We start from the raw sequence: 23,147 nt of genomic DNA, 5'->3' as shown, positions 1-23,147 counted from the left end.
GGAATGATGTGGAGATCTTTAACGCTGAAATGCATGCATTCACATCTTGTATAGCAAGTGTATTTCTGGTCACCCATATGTCCAATAGGTAGAAACAGAGAAGGTAGTGAGAAAGAATGTGACAGGAATAACAAAAAGTGCAAAATAGCTTCTATTGGATGAAAGCTTAAATAGATTAGGATTCTTGAGCTTGGAATAATGACAGCTAAGTGGAAAGAGAGGCCTATACAATCAGCAATGCTTCAAAGAAGATGGAATGTTTTCGCAGTACGAGAATTAGTACTCAATGATATTGTCAGTCAGCAAGTTCAATATTAGCAAAACAAAGTTTTTGTTTTTTTTTTTTCACATGGACCATAATTGCAGAACTTAACAGTTTATTTGGGCTTAAATAGGATGGATCAAATAGTGGCAGGTATATACAGTGATCTGTATACAAGTTCTAGCTCAGGAGGGTCAGAAGCCACTGACAGCAGGATTATATTTTGAAGACAGGTGCAGTGTTCCACATAGCATTTCTAACATTTGTTCCTAACCGTTTGCTACTATGATTCTGGACTAGATGAGCCTTTTCTCTTAGGCAGTATGATAATTCTTATGTATTAAAAATATGTATGAACTAGATGTTGTTGTTACAAAACTGTCATGATCAATAAGGACTAATTAAACAATTGTAAAGTTCAAAATCCAATGAAAGAACATCTTTGTGTGTTTTACATTTGTATGCTATGAATTAAGTTTCTGCAAATAAATATGAGGTACTTAGGGTGGACAGGTTAGAGCTTATTAATTACGTAGCTTTGTACATATAAGCAATATATATGCCAGCTCCAATCACTAATAAATCCTTCAGCTTTGAGGGTTTTCCTGTTCATTTCGACTGAAGTGTTAGTGTATGTGACAGGCCATGGTTCTGTCAGAACTAATTGTCCCCCTTGAAAAGCTGGCAGCACAGGGAAGTGACAACTTAATGGAAGCTAAAGCACTCTAATGGCAGTGCCTGGTGAAAGCCAGGGAAAGTCATCCATAGCATTTGCCCTGGCTTTTGAAAATGTCTCTTTGCATTTCTGGTTGCGTGCACGATATTGGAGCTTTACTGGAGTCGCATTTACAGGTATTATTAAATGAAATCCGACTCAGTAAAACACTTGTTTGTTGATAGAGTTTATCGCGCTGAGGTCAGACCATCTAACGTTGTGATCATATTGCATGTGCTCCAAAGTACTGCAGTATTACTCATTTTAGGATCCTTAATTTTAGATGTTGCATAACCCATTTCATATATATAAAATAAATAAAAATATAAACATTTCATCCTACTGTTCACATGAGTGCATAAATATTTTTAGTAAGATATGAACGGAGTATGTGTTTAATTGAATGGATGAAAACATAATTTAAGTATAGTTGTTTACAGGTGAACAATGTATAGATTATTTCTAGTGCCGTTTATTAGTACTAGGAATTAAAAGTTGTGTTGAGCTGATGGATAAAATTAGTGTACCAAGATTAATTTATGTTGTTTTAATCTATTTTTAGATGACATTGGTGTATGCTAACGTATTTATTTGTAAATAAATAAAAGCCAGTCATTTACATTCATTAAATTTGTGAATTCTGTTATAAATATCCAGAGAGAATATTTTAATTTTAATTACATTTTAATATTTTAATAACTTTTTATATATTAAACGTTGGGTATTCCATTTAGATTATTGCCTTCTTACAGGGGTTACAAGCAAATAATTGCCTTGTTTCTCGTTTTCTTGGTGGCTTTTGGGCTCAACCAGAATAGCGATGGCTTTCAGTAGAACAGTATTTCTTCATCTTGTAATAAAATAGCATGTATGTTTTTACAGGTTGTAATTAGCAAGGTAGATTTTTTTTTAAAAGAAAGTGATGCATATTAATATCATTACTAAGAGTTAGTAAAATTAATCAGTACTACACCATTTATCCAAGTTCACAGAAAGAGAACAGGAGAAAGCAGACAAAGAGGAATTCAGAATTAAAAAAGAGAAAGCCCAGCGACTGATTTAAATTAAAAACAAACAACCAAAAGAAATCAAGCAAAATCTTTCCTGTATGCTTACTTTCACAATGATTTTATTTACAATTGTGACTTTCACATTTTTTAGCATGTAACAATTATTTTAGTGAAGGAAGGGTGAATGATAAACAGACACTATTTCTTTAATGTTGTTCTTGACACCAATCTGTTTCTTTTCCTCCTTCCCCTCTTTTCAGCCATCTTAAGAAACATATGCTGACCTTACAAAACTCTGCATTCCATATTAAATGAGAGGATATCTGGGTTTGATGCATGCTTTTAACTAGTAAAAATGAAGTTCTAAAACTTTTTTAAAATTGCTTACATATTGTTTCTGAAGTGTACCTTCAACAGCTCTGTGGGTACGGAAGATATCTGCATTATCATTCCTTCATTTGTAAGCACCAGAATCCAAAGGTGAAGCTACTGATAAAGGCATTTCTTACAGCTTTATTGTGGATAATTATATTCAATTATTTACTTGTATCTTAGATAAATTTATGCATCACAATGCAATTGGAGCTAAGCAGTAAAGTGTCCAGTGCTACAATTTGTGGTTCTGAAGTGGGGAAAAATACGTAGGTATTGTCATGTGATGTTTTGCATCTTAGTTCATACAGAAATGTTTACAAATGGCAGCATATTTAGAGGACATGCTTGCTTGATTCACAGATGTCAGTGGGATTGCAGGATATAGGACCCATTGATGTAACTAACAAAGTCTAAAGGCAAGAAGAGACAAATATGTCACTGAAAGAATTTCAGAATTGGAAAAGGTCAATAGAGCAAGGACAAGAAAGAGGGATAGCAGAACATAAAGGAGAAAAGAATGGGGAGGTTATAGAAGCCTACAGTTTAGATAGATACTGAGAATGGAAATCAAGAAAGATAGATGCCTTGTAAGGATAAGGTGCCACAAGTAGATCCTGTTGTCATAGAATGCCTTGAACTGCACCAAGTGCCTATAAATCAAATACATTTTCTTCATACCTCAGAGAACTTAAAATTCCCTTTAAAAGGCTACATACTTAAAACATTTCTCCTTTTAAAAGATGAATACTATCATTTTTTCAGGTAACATACCCTATCTGCTTTGCCCTCTCTAAATTAATGCTTCATCTCAGATGACTAAACAAAAAATCTGTTTATTTTTTAATAATCTTCCTGATGTTCTTTTTATCTTGAGTGGTCATCCAAAATTTCTCAAGGCGTTGTGTTTTTCTTTCATTAGGAGATAAATTGAAAATAGAGACGTCTGCTTCTTTGACTCTCTTCTATTAATGAAAAAGGTACAAAGTCATATTTTGATGAAAACAAGAGGAATCAAAAATTATCAGAGGATAATTTCTTTGTTCACAGATAGTAGCTCCTTATAGGCAATCATCAGCCCACAATCCTCTCCCTACCTTTTCCCAGGGGTAAAATTTCTGAAACGAACTTTACTTTTTTGCATTTCCTTGTCTCCTCCTCTTGCAGGTTCTCTGTGATTTGTGCCTTCCCCCCCACCTGCCCAGTACCACACTGTAACAAAACAGTTCTAGCAGAACCCATTTGTTTACCTTTATTTTGGCAGTGACCGCTACCTATGTTTGGGTTGGGACCACTCTTCTTTTGGGTCTATTTGGATTAAGTTTTGGTATTTTTAAGGATTTTCTTGAGTTAAGTGTGAAGCTATGGCTTATAGTTACTATTGACCAGATAGTTTATAATAACTGATATTAATGTATTTTTGCTATAAAATTATGTCAGAATGGCTCATTCTTACTTACATATTCTCCTGGAGTAAGTCCCACTAAGTATACTTCAAGTAGAGAAGCTGCACTTTTCTGTATATTCAGTGACTGTGATTTTTATATTACATTACTTTTCAGTTTCTTAACAGAAATGTTCTCTATTGGAAACTGTTTCCTTAACACACAGAATTAATAAGAGCTCATACAATCTTTGCTTCACTTAAATTGGAAATTTCAATTCTGTTTTACTTTGTAGTGCAGTGCTCTGTTGCAAGTTCATGCATTTTTAATCTTCAATGGTGACCACAGGATCTGCATAATGCACAGCTTTTGACAGTTTTGCATTTATTGTTTTCAGACATTAAGGAACATCGTCAAGGTTGATGGTCCAAAGTTAAAACATTCTTTTAGAAAAAAATTGGATAGAAGTCTGTTACGCTGTCATTAAAGAAATTCTTTGATTTAACTAAACAATCATCAACTCTAATAGGACAGCATTACATTGCCAGCCCTTCAGGTAGTGGTATGGCATCACCAACCCCACTGCATCTTCCCCCACAAATGGAAGGAAGTTACTTTTGGGTTTCAGCTGTAAGAGTGCACATGCACTAGTGGCCTTTTATCTCAGCTGACATGCTTTCTTCTGAGGAGAAAGCAAGGTCTCTGAAGACAGACTTGTTTATTTGAAGCACATTGCTCTACACAGAACACGATTGTCATGCACGAGGCCCCAAAACAGAGATGGTGACAGAGAAGGACAATATTATGAACTCACCTACTAGCAGTTGCAGTGAGTTTGTTGCACTTATACTGATGGCAGGTCACCTTATGTAAGAAAGAGTTGGTCTAATAAAATAGTATCATCTAGTTTTATACATGCTGATGTTTTTTCAAGAGGTGTTGGAGACTGGAGTAATTTTGTAACAGAGGAAGCGTTTTGACAGCTTCTTTTGCTTTGAAATTATCAGGTCCTCAATACTGTGTGAAATATTATCACCATTGATAAATTATTGAGCACAATATTTTCTTCAGGTAAGAATTTCATCTTCCAGTGTGATGGATGTGTCTCCCATATAACACTGGGTGCACCGAGCTCCTTTAAGAGCCAGAGGTTCAAAAGCTGTGTTTTGCCACTTTTATTTTGCAGTTGGTTGAAATAATCAGTTTTCTCCTCCTTTTAAGTACTTCTTTTGACTGAATTGGTAGTATTAGAGAAAATATAGATCGAATATAACTTTATTTTCCACTAAACTTAACCAGACTTAATTGTGATTTACAGATTTACACACATATATTTCTTTGTATATGTGGCTGGTTTTCCTTTTAAAGCTAACAGACAATTCACTGTATTGATGAGCTTTGTGTTTTCAGCTGAAGATTAATTCATGCATTTCAATGATATTTTATTTTAATTTCTTTTAACTGGCTGAAGGCAGCAAACCACGACCTTCACTGTCTTCACTATTGCCCTTTACAGAAAGCTACTGATAGATGTAAGGGTTTTTTCTCATACATACATATGTGCGTGTGTCTATACATACATATATGCAAATTACTCTTCAAATCTGTGTCCAAATTAATTGTTAATTTGACATATTTTTAATTGACAAAATTTATATTCTGTGAAACAGTACCAAGTTCACATGCACACAAAAAATGGAGTATTTGTCTGCATGCTGTGATTCAAGTGAGAATAGGATTTTTCTGTTCACACCTACAGCTGCTTCCCTCATACCTGTGTTGTCCCATCTTTAAGAAGCAGTTTGCTTTCAATTTATGTAGTATAAATACTGTGCCTCATGCACGGAGTATATTGACATGTGTAGAAGAGTCTTTTTTAATTTGTATAAAATATCATACATGTTTGCTAAGTTGTAAGAATTTTAGATCACTTCAGGAAAAATCTGGACCCTGGAGAGGTATCAGATTTTGTTGGAACTGGGACAAGTGTGAATTGTGCACAATAATTACTTAGTTCATCTCTGGGCTACTTTTTAGGTGTTGTGAAGGAAAAAAGCAAGAGGAGGTATAGTTGCAGTCAGAGGTCAATGTAAAGAAGTCCAGGTAAATCAAAATTATTCTACACTGTAACTAACTTGCTCTTCTCCCTTTGCCTTGTCCTTTTTCTCCCCCACTAGTTTTTGTTTGCACTAACCTTTTCATACCTTCTTCGCTTATTTCTAGTGTTGCTAATCCAAGGTAACCACATGTAGTTTAGCATGTATAAATACCAGGCATAAATGCTTAAGCTGGAAAAGTCTGATGGAAGTTTACAGCGTTCTACAGCTTCTTCCTTGCCTCCGAAATTCTGAAAGGCAGATAAAACATCAGAAATCTCTTGGTTAGGTTTGTATAGGGTCTGTAAGAATTGCTGAAACAATTGCAAAGGTGATGTGGTATCATCCTAACTTGCATGTGTAATGAGGAAACTGTTTGGACAGGAACCTACCAGTGTCAATAATATGCCTCATTCTGTTTACATGAAACAAATTTGTAATTTACACAGAAAACTAATGGAGTCTCTGGTGTCTTGCAGATTTCTTTGGCTTTATCTCCTATGTATAATTAATGTAAGCAAGAAAGTGAATGAGCACTTTTCTGTAGGAGTCAATAGGCAAGTATGTTTGGAAAATGAATGAACTGCTAAGATTAATTGCAAGGCTACCCGCATGAATATCCTGTTGAGAGATTCAGAAGGAAACGCCAACCCTTTTATATCCAAAGGATTTCTTTATTAAAAGTTGTTCATAATCTAAATAACATTAGATATCAGATTGGACTGAAGATAATGCTTTATTGTGAATGTACTAGTCTTAACAATTGTAAGCTATTAATTACTGTAAGAGAATAATTCATATGAATATTGATCTTAATTTACTCAGCTAGCTTGTTAGTATTCTGCATAATGATGGCCAATTCCAATAATAATTAGAAAAATGCATTTTCTAAAATCTACAGTGGTTGACTAGTCAGCAGAAAGATTTAAATGAAAGTGTTGTGTGAACTACTTGGAAAAAAACGAAAAATCTTTTAGATGGGAATATGGTACGGTTAAGGTCTTTTGGTTTTGCTTTGCATTTTTCTAGTAATTTTAGAGATCGTATATCTTTTGAGTCCAGATTTTTATTCCTGTTTATTTTAGCAAAGTGCTGTTTATCAATATTTTGCCAGTATTTTTAAAAGGATTTCCTGAAGGGAAGAAATAGTATGTGCTGTTTGGGGGTTTTTGTGTGTGCGTGTTTGGTTTTTTGGTGGTTTTTTTTTTGTTTGTTTGTTTTTCTGGCTAAGTTTTAGGAATGTTTTGTATCTATTGGTTAATTCTGTCTACAGACCTCTGTTGTTGTTTTGGCTGCCACTAATGTAAAATCTGATAATATTGATCTGAATTGTGAAGCCAGTTTTATGAATGGTAGATAGGAACAAGGAAGTGCAAGAAGGAAAATCCTCAAAGGGAAGAAGTTGTCAGCATATCCTATGTTCAAGTTCAGACAGAGGTTTTTTTCTTTACCATTTTAGCATGGAATCAATGGGGAATGCATAATTTTTTAGATGTGTCTGAGACTGCACAGCAAATGGTCACCAATAAGATTCTCAGCTGCCACACAATCTGGCATAGCTCCTTTCTGCTCCACAGCTCTCAGTTGCATTCAGCCCACTGTCAATGTGATGCCACTTTTTGGCTCCTTGCCCATCTGTTTTAGTAATTACTGTCATATAAAGTGATATTTTTAAACTAGAAACCATGTTGTTGTGAGATAAGCCCGTTGGAGTTACCTTTTGTGATGTGTTAAAGCAGTTTATTGACTTGTTACTTTAAAACACAAATGTTGCATCAACATTTCCTGCAGTATATAGAGAAGGATACAATGATTTTTTTTGAACACAAGATAACAGATTATAATGAAATACAATCAAACTTTCAAAATGGTTCCTTTTAGTCACTGTAATGGTACTTTCAGAGTTTTAGGGTGGTTTTTTTTTTTTTTTAAGATCACAAAAGAAAACAGTGTCCTTGAATAAAGTATTTATATTAATAAGTTTTGGCAGTCATTTTTTAAGTGTAAAATATACAAAGAAGTGGTTTGCCCTATCCAAATTATCCATTAGCATAGTAGGACTATCCTAAATTACAGCATTACAAAGGTCAGCTAAAGTACAAAGATCTCAGGAGGATGAAGAGCAGTTTTATTCTTAAAGAAATTGCATAGAATCAAAGGTGAGTTAAAGGAACTGCGGCATCGAGGAGCAGACAACTTCCTATTATCAACTTAACCCATTAACAAACCCAGAGGCAATGGCAAAGAAGCCAAGACAAATGTCAGCGGAGCGTGCCAAAGAGCCAGATGCCATCACTGGAAAATTACTTCCACAGCTTGGCATCTGTGCCTTCCGCATGTCATCTGAAGAGGAAGAAAAGCTGGGCAAATGTGATTGTTTTGGGGTGTGTATAGAGCATGTTTCCCTCTCTTCCCTTTACCTTTCTTCGAAGCAGTGTTCTTGGCTAACTTGCATCAGGCGTATTAGTAACAAGTTTAGAAAGGACACAGGCATTTCTGTGCACATGGATGTATGTATAAAAATGTGTATCTGTTTACATTTGGGCAGGATGGAACAGAAAAAGGGGGAGACCAGGGAATGAGGCAAAAGAATAGAGCAAAGTAAAACCAGAGCAACACATAATAGCATTATGAAAAGAAATGTTTACCTTTATAATTCTTGCAGTGTTTCTTTATTTCAATAGTGAAACTTCAATAATTTCTCTAACTTTTCTGAAGTCAGATCTCCTCTGTAAATCAAACAATTTTTTGATATGTTCTCTTTGCAATGATGTTCCTCATAGCAGGTTCAAAGAAGTAACATTTGCAAATTTAATTTTTACAATTTAAACAATTATTTTATGTGATTATTTGTATCATTCTGTTATACGTGGATGTCGTGGTTTAGCCTCAGACGGCAACAAAGAACCACGTGCCGCTCGCTCGGGCCTTCCTAATACAGGAAGAATCGGAAGAAAAGGCAAGACTCTTGGGTTGAGACAAAGGCAGTTTAACAGAACAGCAAAGGGAACAGGCAAACAACAACAATAACATGGATAGAGGAATATACGAACACGATTACGGAACCGCCGCTCCCCGCCGCTCGCCGACCAGACCCGGGACGCCCCAGCCGGCTCCAAGCAGCGACTTCCTGCCCCCTCCCCCGGCAGCTCAGGGTGGGCATGGCTCACATGGCATGGAATACCAGGAAAAATTAACCCTATCCCCGCCAGAACCAGGACAATGGATAATATATCTAGATATGCACCCACATATTATTTGATTGCTTCTTTTTAAATTGTAGGAATAATTTTTGTCCATGTTGTCAGTAGTCAGACTTTTCTTAGTAGGCCTAACCACTCTAAACTATTAGAAAAAGTGCCTGCAATAATTTGAGTGACTCCAGTGACTGTGGGGCCACTGGAATCTGTATACTGTACCTAGTAACTGGTAATCTTTTATGGTTGACTAGTAGCTAGCTATATATGTATATAAGATGTATTATCATATTCAAATGGTCACACGTGTGTGGATTAGGTGAGGGGATGAACACTGTGACTTTGGATAATTTTAATCTTTTCTGCTTTCATGTTCTGTGGAAACATTTGTGAGATACAGAGATCTTGTGAACAGTCAAAATCCTTTGTTTAAAAGTGAAAATAAAACAGTAGTAAATATGAAATAAAAGTATTAATTAATTCAGGGAAAACTCTTTAAAGTTATATTAGTTAGAAAGACAGAGACAATTTGAGGTGAACTATAGAGTTAAAATGTATTTTCCAAAGCTTAAAAAAGCTCACAGAAAATTGTTTTTATGATTCAGCTGTCAAACATGGTTGCAAAAACCCAATTTAAGGCAGACAATAAAGGTTTTTGATGAACACTCGTTCAATGTGCTACCCCATTGACAGAGCAAGCCTTCTTTTTTTTATGATAGTGCTGGATTCTGAAATGAAACACAGTAGGTAGGAGGAAGCTGAAAAGACTTCAGAAGCTATCATCTGTCTCAGAAAGAAAGGATTTTTTCCCCACTTTAAGTTTCAGTATCCTATGTCTTTCATGCATTCAGTACATACTAAAGCTGTTAAAAAGATATCAGTGTCAAAGCATGAGGAATTATAAGTAAGAGCAAAGTTGTGGTTACAGTTGGTCTGGACAGAAGAGGATTATTGTTTTTTGAGTTCTTACTTAAAACCTTCAGGTCCATTTTTTTAGGTTCTGAAATCATGGCTGAGGACAAGAACTAACAAGATGTAATTATCAATATCATTTACATTTAAGCAGCAGTGGGGCTTTAAAATTTTTAATAAATTATAAAGAATTTGACAGGATGATAGAATTGGCACTGTGCAATTTAAGGTTTCTCTATCATAAGAGATCCATATGCCTAGATCTTCATAGTTCTTTCGGAGTTAAATCTTCAGATGCCATGTCCTAGAATAAAGTCTTTATCATTTGTATTTGAAATTCCAAGTGTGTCATCACTGAAATATTTCAGCTTGCTAGTATTACATTTGACTTTATTCTTTCTTCATTGCTTGTTCTTCTCCTTATTATAGATGGTCTAAATTTTTCTTCTCTTCACCTTTTTACACTTCAATGCTTCACAGACTTCACTACCAAAACCTTGCCACATAAACTGAATACACTTTTTCTTTTTAAATTTTCTTGATGCATCCATATATATTTTATTTAACTTACAACAATATAGGCAGTGCAGGTTCTGACTATCAGGAGGAGTAGCTGTTGCTGAATTCTTAAAGATTTAAAAGCACCGTACCACAGAGGCTTGAATAATTTGATATGTGTTTGGTAATTTATAAAAGCTAAGTCACTGGTTATTCCAACACTCCGTAACAGATTCAGAGTTTTAATATTATGGAATCACAGAATAACGGAGGATGGAAGGGACCTCTGGAGATTGTTGAATCCACCCCTGCTGCACAAAGCAGGATCAGATACATTGAGTAGCATGTACATAGGGACCGGGTTTTGGGTATCTCCAAAAATAGAGACTCCACAACCTGCGTGGAAACACTGTTCCAACGTTTGATAGATCCTTCTCCCAATAAAAAGGGTTTTCTTATGTTTAAATGAGATGTGCTGTTTGTCAGTCTGTGCCTATTGCCTCTTCTAATTTGCCTGTACAGCAGTGAGAAGTGTCTGGCTCCGTCTTCTTTATTCTCTTCCATCGGATATTTATGCACATTGGTACGATCCGCCCGAGCCTTCTCTTTTCATGGCTAAACAGTCTCAGTTGTCTCAGCCCCTCCTTGTTTGTCAGATGCTCCATTCCCTTAATCGTCTTTCTGTCCCTTTGCTGGACTCGTGCCAGCATGCCCATTTCTCTCTCTTGCTAGGGAGCACAGAACTGGCCACAGTACTCCAGGTGTGGCCTCACCAATGCTGAGTTAAAGGAGAAGGATCATATCCCTTGTGATCTGCTCACCAGGCCCTTTCTAACACAACCCAGGATGCTGGAGACCTAGTTTGCTGCAAGGGCACATTGCAGGCTTGTGTTCAACTTGTCCTTCTGGTCTTCCATGTCCTGCCTTTTCTATAAAGCTGCTTTCCAGCCAGTTGTTCCCCACCCTGCACTTGTGCCTGGGGCTGTTCCTCCCCAGATGCAGGACTTGGCGTTACTCAGTGTGCTGTTTTCATCATCACTTTGCTTGCATTTGTAGTAGTAGTAGTTTTTGTATTGCTTTGAGTAACAAATAAAGTCTGATTTTTCAGGTTTTTCTTCTTCCAGCCCCTTGAACTTCATTCTGTGAATGCTAAATCTTCCTGGTATTTTGCAGTTTGCAGTTCACAGAAAAAATTATTCAAACATTTTACTACTGTTTCATTAAAACCTTCTGTTTATGCTACATCACAATGTTTTGATGTTTGAATTATCATAGGCATTCGTGTTTTATGGCATTCATGCTGAACTCCACCTATGTTGTTTAGATGTTTTTTCTTTCCTTTTGCTTTTCATTTCTCTCTTACCTGAGAGATTTAATATCCTAAGATTTGTTGTTACTGGCTATTTGGAAGTCAACACAAAACTTGTATGGCTCAGTTGTTGTCACTGATGTAGTCACATTACAGTTAAAGCTTTTAAAGGTGAACTTTTAGAAAATTCTTGAGAACTCAATGCCTTGATTTTCAGTGACAGTCTGTTACCTTATTATTTTTTTAAAACCCCAATACAAAAGCTTTAGGTGGTTACATTTTAATTGTATGTGTTAATGAGTCGGAGGAAGGGTGAACCAAGCAGGGGCAAAACATCTGAGTCATAAAAAAAAAAAGTTTAAAACTACTTTAAACTAGGGAAAATGTTAGTGATCTTTTTTTGGAATTTGCGGTGCTCTATTTCTGTGGCTGTAGGTTGGAACAGATTGGATGTCAGACTGATTGTCAGCGTTTGTGTTCGTGGTTTTATATGTGGGTGGTTTCTCAAGTAAAGAATTTTGCATTTATTGCAAAAACTAGTAAGGTAACTTTCCTATAGTTATCTAGGTATTAAAATACAGAAGCTGTAATTAATGCATAAGAAGAGTTTGAAAACTTACCTTTTGTTTCAAAGAAAAAGGACTCCTGAAACATAATTCACTATTAAGATTTGAACTTGAAATTTTGTGCTGAAGGGATTTGACATGATAAGTTTTAAGTAGCTTCAGTCTTTCTCTTTTCTTTCGGTTGCTTCTATCACAAGAAAAGCTATTTTCTGTATACTTGAATAAACATCCATTGAATCAATATATATGCATTTTTACACCTGTATCTATAGCAGATGGTGGTGGATTATCTTAGTTGGTTATATACTTTATCTTATTGATCTACCCTATCATCACACTTTGGACTATTACTCAAAAATCTAAGTTCTGACTCACTGTAACATTTTGAGCACATAATTTACTACTTCACAAAAGGTAGAATTGAAATGGCTCTTTTATGTCAGACGATTAAGACCTCTGTTTGAGCAGTTCTGTGAATTCTGGCATGAGGAAAATAGTCCAGTGTTTTCAATATTATAGCCTATGTGGTACAGGTCTCTAGGGATGCATTACTCCCTCTGTACTTACTGCCCCATTCTTAGTCATCTGAAACCTTCTCCCCATGAGTAGAACAATAACTTGTTAAATGCTTAAACATCATATAAAGTCATACTAAGAGGCGCGTGACAGCTACCAGCAAACACCATTCCCTTCTGCCTTAGTGCCAGAAACTCCTTGATACCACACAGAAAAAGTTATGAGTTAGAAGTGTTCTGTATTAACAGTACAGAATGGTTCTGATTTGTTCTGTATTTTGAATCAGTGCTGTTACTTGGTCACACAAATCTTACAATGTTGTTTATATTTATTTACCTACAAATATGCTTTTAATCAGTGTGACTTTGCAGGTAGTTGCTTATTTGGTTACAGATTTTATTTGTTTGTTTGTATTGCTTAATCTGTTTAAGTAGAACAAGAAAATCAAATCATAGTTAACTATGTAGGTTTATACTACATTAACAAATGTGGCTATAAAGTACAAGTTGGTATTGTTAAATTGGTCGACAGACCAGCATGATAGGAGGAAGACTTGAGCTGGAGCTGTTTATTTTGTGACATTTCGCTGCTCTGGAGCAAATTAAAAAAGGTTACTATGAGAGAGATTTGATGGCTATACTCAGTTGGCAAAACGAGAGAGCAAAAATTAGTGACAAGTGGAAAATTTCAAGCTGAAGAAGTATGAAAAATGTTTGCAGCTTGATAGATGCAGTGATGGCTAACAGCAGTATTTTAGGGTTAATGCTGGAAAAAAAAAAGTACATAAGAAACCTGGAGAGTCATTGCCCTTATTAAGGAAAGAGGTAAGCATGGTGCAGCCTATTTTTTAACAGGTTAGATCAAAGAACAAATTTTGGTGATGACAGAAAAAAGTCATTATTTTAATTATTATTTTTTTGAGACCACTTAAAATAATATAATTTATATGATTTGTCTGGAAAACAAAGAAATATGTTCTTGTACGTGTTTATTTGCAAGGTGAAGGTTTATATGTATTTATAAAGAGTATGGAGAAAATCTTTTGAAAGGCAGTGTATATCTTACTGTGGGAAATAACTTCCTTTTTACTATTGGCTGTACAGAACACAAATTGTGTTCTATAGCATGCTTAATTCAGGTAAGCATTAGACGTGTGTAAAGATATTTTTGTCTAAATGGTACGAAACCGAGCTTTTCTACTACATTTCTGTGAGTCTGGATTTTGTTTAGTTTGATCCCGTGAGGATAAGTTTTCTCAGGTATATCCCGTAGTTCTGTGTGAATTCAAATTGCTCATCAGTTAATATATAATGAAACAAATGTACCACACAGTATAAAGCTGGGACAACAAAAACACAGTTGAAATTCAGAGAAATACAGAGACAGTGCAAAATATGAACTAATAAATCCTGCGTGAAAGCATCTAAATACTTAATTTTACTTGTGTAAAGCTTTTGTTTTGCCATGAAAGATTTAAAATATATGGCACTTTTGTATGTCTAGAATATAAATAATCTGATGACAGCATCATTCTAAAGTTCATGCATATTTTTAAAATGATTTAGTTTTCCTATAGTTCTCAATTTTATCCAGATGCCTTATTCAGTCACACCAAAAGCACATTATTGAACATTTTATTTATTATTGTGTAAGTCTTCATTCACTTGCAAGTAGAACTGTACTATTTTCAGTTGAGCTGCATATCATACCTGTTTGGAAAAAGGTAAAGATTGAGGTGTTTTTGTGTTTTGGTCTAAGATTTCTGAGGATGTTTTTTCTTGAAATAGACTCGACAAAACAGAGTAGCAGGCTTCTGGCACAAATCCCGCATGCTTTGTGCAATTAATGATTAATTCTTTCTTTATCTACTGGATTACTGATATTAGCATATCCACTCTCTGATCTATTGATATCAAGGGAATTTGCTTATAAATTTTATTTGTTTAAGCAAAATATGAAAATAACCCCCAAATTTGTGATGAATTTGTAATTTCTCTATAGAGGAGTCAGTTCTCTTTCTTCGGAAAAACTTTTTCTCATTACTGAGCGTGCATGGGATAGAGGAATTGAAGGAATGAAGACAGGTTTTCCTTCAAAATTTATTTTCGTTAACATGAGTAATTCTTTCAAGAATTCAGTAGGTGGGACACTTCTATGCAAAGAGATGATGCGGCAGAGTGCTGAGTGTGTGGGTACTGGGTTGTGGAGAATGCTCCAAGTTTCTAATCTGTTTCTGACTTTGAATGTTTTCTTAGAGGTAATTATCCCCAATAAACCTGATCAAGGTACTGCTTGCATAATTAAAATATTTTCTTCATAACTATTTGTTTGAAAGACCATGGGGGTTTTTTTTAATAATTTCAGAGCTTATGACTAATTATTCATTTAGTTTTTGAAATTGTATGGGGACAGCACTTCAGTGGAAGAAGAAATTGTCTTCAAGTGTATTTTCTGGTGTGTTAAAACCTTGCAGTGCTTTAAGATGAAAGCAAGGGGTAGGATTACATATTTAACTTAAGCATATCACATTTTTGAGGTAATTTGTAACTGGAGAGAACTGCCATCTTTTACTTATGATTTCCTTGCAGAATGATCAAAAGCTGCCATTGACAAACAAATCTATTTCTCTCTAGTGATTCTGAATACAGCAGTTCCACCTGCAGAAGATTATATCTATTATATTATCACCATTGAATTAACTTTTAGTAGTGCATACACTTGAGATATGGCCAGGTGACTATCTGTTCGTTCCTTTGAGCTGGGCTAAAGTGGCCTTGCCTGTTACTTCATATCCCTACAGGTACCTGCCTGAAAAGGAGATGAAAAAGTGATATTTTTGTAATTCTTCCATAATGAATCGCTTAAAAACAAATTTTAGGCAAGTTGTAAATGATGTATTTTGCACTCTCTCCAGCTTCTTGTGTTCCTCCAGATTCACAGTAAATTAGGTAGCTTTAAAAATGTGACTTCTGTGTGTGATTGTTTTGAGTTGGTATCTCGTGTCTTTGTTTGCATTCACATAATCATTACTAAAAGTTAGAAGGCCTAGCGTTTAGTGACATGATGCATGAATGAATATTTCACAGATTACTTTTGGAAAGAAACTATTATTTCCTTTTTCAGAATTCACCTTTGCAAGGAAGGCAGCCTAATCTGCTTCATATAAACAGGCTATCATTTGGAGTACAGGATTTTAGAGATACAGCATTTTTTGGTAGTGTCTTTTCCAACCTCTTATTTATTAATATTGAATCAAATCTTAATCCATGTAACTTGCTGCTGTATTGTTTAATTGAATGTAATTTCATACCCTGTGCAAGATTTTTTTTAAAGATTTTAATACTTCCCCAGTAAAAATCTATTAATGAAAGATGACCATTTGAAATTTGGTGTACAAAATGAACCCAAGTTGTAAGCACTGACATGTTATTCAGCTTGAATCTTTTATTATTTTTTTTCTTCAGACTTTGTGTATGTCAAGGGAAAAAAATTGCTCTAACATGTTATGAAATATTGTGCCACATACACATAAAAACATATCATAGCTGGCATATCTGTAATTTAGTTGTAAGTATGAAATTCCTATTAGGAATCTATATATCATATTAGCGAAACAGTATCCATGCTCTACTACATTATTTTGGTAACATGATAGCTAGATTTGAAATGGAATCCAGAGGTCATAGTTGCCATCATATTGAGAATTATTTAATCGCATTTTCCTTCCTGTCACTGACCTCATCTGCAGCCATAACTACAACTGTCTACATTGCAGCAGGTATGGAAACCCTCTAATATGTTTGTGCAATTTCATTTTCTAAACCTACAGTGAAGAAAGTAGTTTCAGTTTTCAGACTGCATATCAGCTATTTTGTGGGGATGGCACTAAAATAATCAACTATTTGATTATTTGGGATCAGTAAATTCATTATATTAAATGTATATTTCATATTTATTTTTAGGTTGTATCTGACAATTATTGAAATTATATTAGCAAATACTGAATTTACAAAAACAACAGATGAAGACAACAATAAATTACAGTGTTCAATCCCCACAAAAGCCCGTTATTCCCTGCATTGCACTTCCTCACTGCCAGTAGCAAACTTTTGTTTGTAAACTTACTTTGAGTAAGTTACATAGCCATGTTCTATTTAACAATAAAGGAACATAAAAATTTTGTGTAAGGTTCAGGAGCGTTGAGCATTTTGAATATTTCTCGTGCTGAGAAAGAGAAATTCCTGAATTTAAACTGAACTGCTGTTTTTCTCCAAGCATCTGATTTGGACTCCTTACTGGAGTAAAAGTTAAAATTACATGGGGTATAACTCAAGTAAAGTTGGGTTTAGTTTGACAAAGGCTATGCATAAACCAAAACTAACTTATGATAGTGATAGCACACAAAAAATATTGTGTAACTAAGTATTGGCACAGTATACGTGGGTGTTTGTGAGTGCTGGAGGGAGAAGAAGCTTCCAGTGATTGATCTTTTCGTTTCAAAACAAAAGAACATAAAAATTTTCTGATAAAAAGTTGTGTGTGTGATATAAGAAATACAATCAGAATGGTGCTTTTGAATGTGTTTGAGGTTTTGTGTGGTTTTTTTTTTTAAGGAGCAAACATCCTTTGAGAGAGTATAAACTCACGACAAAAATAGTGTAGATATTTAAGTTCAAGCATAGAGACTAAGAATGATATTGTGAAATGTACGTTCTGGCCTTATCATGTACTTTGAGGAAGAGTGTCTCCTTTGATAAAACTTTAAAAAAAAAAAAAAAAAAAGGATTTTCAGATACTGCTGTATACTGCAGATCTGAAGAATAATTTATTTTAGAGAGGTTCCCAGTTCTTATAAAGAAATGTTTTGCTACCCATATTTCTAATATCTAATAGTAAGCTTAATTGATAATTTCAGGAATGCTTAGACTATTCTAAGTTACACTAAGTTTATTCATGAAAAAAATATTTAAAATTTTATTTAGTAAAATGCACAGTCTCCTGTGTTGTGGGAGATTAAGTGTCAGGGAATTTATTTTTACTTCCTATTTGTTAAATTTTATAAATGTGATATATTTGTAATAGAATGCATTTTTATGTTAATTTAAATATATACATATTAGAAAAAAATGTATTATGTCACACTTCATGACAACATCTTGTTATTTTTTGCCTAAGTTAAGCTTTCATTTAGAGAAATAAATTTCTGTTTGGTACTGTTATTCCCCTCCTCCTCTGCAGGCCAGCCAGGTATTCAGCCCAATTTTTTTCCATGGTAATATGAAGCTTAACAGGGTTTTCTGTGAAAATTTAAATATTATTGTGGGGAATGAGAACTAGTTTGCCTGTAAGTTGGTACTTGGTTTTTAATTTTGTTCCCTGCTACTCCTTTTTGAGTTCATTTTTCCTGGTTGTATTCTTGATTTGGAATGGCAGCTTCAGTCTGATCTTCAGCCATCCTTCTCTTGTGGTTTTGAGCATCAAGAACATCATCAAGACGCAGGGGAGCACAAACTGTCACTCACCTTGTGTAATTATTACCAGTTTTAGCATTATTACCAGTCTAGGCTAATTCTTGAGATCCGTAACGGATTTTAGAAGTAGGTAAAACTTCTGGGGAGAGAGGATAACTGAGAAAGGAAAGCAAGTCACTCTTTTACTCCAGATATACTTCCAGCCAACGGAGGCTCATACTCTGAAGGTTTCTTATAATCGTTGCTAGCAGACTAAGAAAATAGAGGAGAATCACGGAGTATGTTGACAATACTGCATAATGTTTGTTGTAATGAATAATAATAATATATATGTGTATGTATGTATCTCCCAGGGTAATTTTTTTAATATATATATATATATAATTATATCGTGTAATTTATAACTGGAATTTGATAGATTTCTAAATACTGAGTGCCAAGGCTGTGTAACTTCTGGGAAGAATAATGGAGAGGAAAACAACTTCAGATCACTTCTTGCTTGAGTGTTGTGTTTTAGAAATCACTGAGAGTGATTTTGGGGCCATGCAATAAGGGGTTACATCATGCTTTCCCCAGTCTGTCTGTCATCCATGGTACCAAATGTATGTTGGAAAAAAAATACTGAGATTTAAAAAAAAAAAAATGCTATAAAAGGAATATAACAACTGATGCTATAGAAACTGGGTATTACGTTTCTCCTACGTGATCCTTTTGGTTGCTTTCCATGTGAACAGAAATCTTGCATCATAAAGATTAAAGTTCAAGCCTTCTTACTTGGCAGCAAGGATTGTCAACAAGAAAGGCATTCATTATTAATAATGAAAAAAAGTCATATCATTTTTCATCTTCCCAGGGAGGAAAAGGACAAAGAGACATCAACACATTAAACTGTGTAGCTAACCCATTCTGTCCTCCCTAAGCCGTAGTAATGAATGTGATATATGCAGGCAGAGACAACATACACTGCCAAAACATGTATATTTGTCATGCAATACAGCTTTCCTTTTTGGTTATCCTAGTGAGAAGCAATGTTTGTTTAAACAGGAAAATGAATGTATTTTCCAGCTGTGAATTCTGTGTCAGGGCAGCCATTTTCAATGATTTTCATCTTAGTTCCTGGCTGTTTTCTTCATAATTACATAGATAATATGTCATTTTTGCATTTGAGGTTAGTTAGATAATCTGAATTCGGAGTTCCTATACAGATTAGTTATTTCAGTCCAGGTTAAGTATCTGGGTTTGTTGTTAATGAATACAATTTGAATACCTCACCTCAGTTCTGAACTACAATAGGATTATATAAATACATAAATAGATTTTTTTTTTTAATATAGGAAAATATTCTGATTAATATGTATACTAAAAAAAAGCCTCAGGATGCTTTCTTCTGTTTGGTGTGTTGTGGGTTTTTTTGGTTTGTTATTTTTTTTAACTAAGTGGCTCTTGTTTAATTACGTGTAAGAAGGTTCCCAAGTATGTAGAGAGTATTTAGGGGGAAGCATTATGCTTCCCAGAAATATTTCTAGGAGATACAATCAAAAGCAAATTGTATATTGCAGTCTTCAAAACATACATACCAGATCTTTTGAAATGAAAGAAATAAAAATATTTACAGTTCTGGAAGGCAACTAAATGTTACGTAGTTAACATGTTCAAGAAAAAATAATCAATACTTATGGTATGTTACCGGCATTGCTTCTATATAGAATTTCTTAAGGGACACAACCATCAATGTTTTCTAAAAAACCGTTAACTGTTACGAAGCTAAAAGCAAAAACGTTCTAGTGAAATTAAACTGAGGCACAAGAATAAACGGCCAACTAATAGTGAAAAAAAAAAAACCAAAACACAAAACCAAACAACCATTAATACTCATTAATATTCAGCTTTATAAATTCTGTACCTAAGGAGACATTGCTTAGGAAGCATTCACTTCATACTCTGGTCTTCATTTTGTACAATGTTCGAAAGTACTTTTGTTAAATGCATGCTATTTGACTGTACAGGCAAAGAAAACATACACAGTTGGAACGATACCAAGTGGGGGTGTGTATCTTTACATGCAAAGTTCATTTGATGGAACTGTAACGATGACTGGGAAGCCGTTTGGAGTGTAGGTGATGGACACATCCCCAATGGTGTCACAGAAGGGATCACAAGAATTACCAAGGGCTGAGTATAGATTCAGGACTGCTGCTTCACTCCATGTGAAAGTGTCTGCTGTATGTTTTTGGAAGCCTAAGGCCTGCCAGTTCTTAACCTATTTCATATTGGTGCATGCCTACGACTAAGGGTCTATCAGCCTGATATCATATCTTTACCTCTGAGGAATGACCTTTGGTCATACAGTCATAATGATTTATTGCCCGGGGACAAAACCCGCTTGTTACAAAGAAAGCCGATGTCTCTTCTAGCGTTAATTTTCTTCTGTTTGTGTGTTATGAATGAGTAGTAGAGCCTTGTGTGCTGATGGTTCCTCTGATTCTCAAAACCAAGTGAGTCTCGTGAAATCCACTGTGTATTTTGACACAAGTGAGGTATGATAAACATTGGCAAGGGGGCAAGCAAGAGGCATGAGCCTTTCAGAGCCATAGCTGGACAATGCTGAGCTGGGGGTAGTCCAGCTGTCTCTTTTTCACAGCGATCAAACAGTGAGGTATCTGCAACACTTTATTAGATTGCATCCAGAAATGTGAAGTTCATCCTCAAGATTAACTTAATAAATTTAAACTTTTTGGAATGAAAAATTTGAGTTTATGCAACTGCCCTATACTATTTCCTTCATAAGAAGCATGAAGCAGTTGTTCAGTTATGTGAGAAAACAGCTAAAGAAATAGAATATTTTTGTTGTAGGTTGGGGATTTTTTTAATTAAAAAGAGGAAAAGAAGAAAATTCTTAATAGATTCTAGCAGTCTTTGATAGGTGACCAGAGAAGGTACTTTTTCATGAACGTGGCTTTGGGTCTTTAAAATCAGTCTGAATACCTGCTCAAATTTGACCAAGTAACACCTATTACATAACTCCTAGAGGTTAATGTTTAAAATCTCAAGATTTTGCCACTTCTGAGCATCTCACCCATCCTGCTACAGATTAGGCCATGTGTGCAAGTCCTGTAAGAACAGCTGACTGTTCTGCCCCTGGTTCTCAGTTTCAAGGCATCTGACAGAGCTGTACGCAGGTTGTCTCAGTGCACCCTGCAAGCTTGGGTGTGTAAGGGGTGTTGAGCTAGACTGGAGCAGGGCATTGGAGCACAGGAGGGCCTGGTCTCTCTTTGGTTCCCTCCTGCTGTCATTGAAGCTTTGTAGAGAATGTAGGTGTCCTGTTTTGTTGGAGCAGGGGTGAATGCTGGGCTAGAGAACAAAAAAGAATGAATGAAGGCAAGGAACCAAAGGTTTCTTATTTTGTGATTCAGTCATTCCAGTGGGACTTAGTGTGTTATTTCGACTCCACATATTCTGCATTGAAAGAGGGTCAAGGTGTGTTGGGGGGAAGATGTATGTAATAGAATAATTAGGATATGTGAATTCACGTTGCACAGAAAAAGTTAGTTCTGATGTTTCATAGGCTTTGAGTGTTTAGTTCACACTCTTGGTAATGTGTGTAACGTACTTTTGTCAGTGTACGTTATATGGGAATGTGTTGATATATAAAAACATTTAGGGGTAGGTATGTATGAAAAAAGTAAAAATATTAAAAAATTAAAGTTTCTCCAGTAATTGGGGCTAACGATGTGTGTAGAACTCAATTTTGTTGATCAGATTTTTATTTTTAGCTTGAATGGAACAAATGAGATCCAGAGCAATCTCAGAATTGATCAAATACTTCTTTGTGTGTAATATTTTTCAATGAAGGTAAATGCTAAGAAGAAACTATTAACTCAGATCAATTTTCCATGTAAAGTATTAGCATTTGCAGTTTGTTTATGATTTCAGAGGAGGGGTATAAGTTTTCTTTATATCAATATCATGTACCATTACAGAGGCCAAAGGGTGGGGTTTGGTTTATTGTTTTATCTGTTGGTAATACATTTCATAAATCCCTAACTATCAATGACTTTTCTTAAGCATTCTTTAAAAGCATTTCTGTAGAGAACGTGATAGTCATAAACAGGATTAAATTGGCTGACGAATTACGCAGCAGGGCTGTCTTGTTCCTTGACTAAGTCTATTTTATGGCAATTAAATTATTTTGGCAAGATTTAGGTGAATTGTTAAAGTTAGCTAAAGTTAAAGTGTTTCTTTCCATATTATTTCAGTCTTGAAAATAATGTTGGCTTTTCAGCAATAGGTTCTGAAATATTTAAGTAAGAATGATGAGTAAATGAAAGCACCTCTTGACTTGTGTTGAGGCTATTTTTTGAGGACTAGTGGTGTGAATCAGGTATGAATGATTATCCAATCCTTGTATTGCCTCCTGTTTTAGTAATATTATTGCAGAAATTGGTTATTTTATTTAGTATTTTTATTGCAAAAACTAATAAAATTAGAATTTTTCCATGTATTTTAACTTGAAAAGCATCACCAAATCCTTGAGAAAAATGTTCCTGCTAACGTACCTGCAGCACTGCAGGTGTTTTGTGTTCAGAGAGCCCAGGACTGCATTCACTGAGTGTTCAGACTTCTAATAGTTTCAGTGAATTTGGCTCACAACAAATGGAGGATAGAACAATATTAGAGATTTTTTACTATTTGTTATTTCTATTCTAGCTGCTGATTTTAGTTAATCTTGCTTTTGTTTTTCTGCTGTTTTGTTTATCTATGAGATCTTGAAGTTGCTGTGTCTGGAGATAGTCCAGTGAGTCCTTGCATCTAATTTTGTTCTTAACTATTCTGTATTC

At 35.0% G+C, this 23,147-nt stretch overlaps 1 protein-coding gene across 45 annotated transcripts in view; it reads left to right on the top strand.

The window, feature by feature from the left end:
* RBFOX1 (RNA binding fox-1 homolog 1) overlaps positions 1 to 23,147 on the top strand; it is a 910,365-nt gene that overhangs the window by 591,981 nt on the left and 295,237 nt on the right. For 5 of the 45 annotated variants that reach the window (XM_074599133.1, XM_074599115.1, XM_074599117.1 and 2 more), the window contains one exon: positions 5,782 to 5,847. The exons of the other annotated variants lie outside the window; for them this stretch is intronic. The gene's annotated coding sequence lies outside the window, so the exon portion shown is untranslated. The remainder of the gene's footprint in view (positions 1 to 5,781; positions 5,848 to 23,147) is intronic. 45 annotated transcript variants of the gene reach the window in all.

Source organism: Larus michahellis, chromosome 8, assembly GCF_964199755.1.
Source record: "Larus michahellis chromosome 8, bLarMic1.1, whole genome shotgun sequence".
NCBI lineage: Eukaryota > Metazoa > Chordata > Aves > Charadriiformes > Laridae > Larus > Larus michahellis.
Note: the sequence above shows the minus strand (reverse complement) of the source record. Positions and strands in the feature narration are given on the sequence as shown.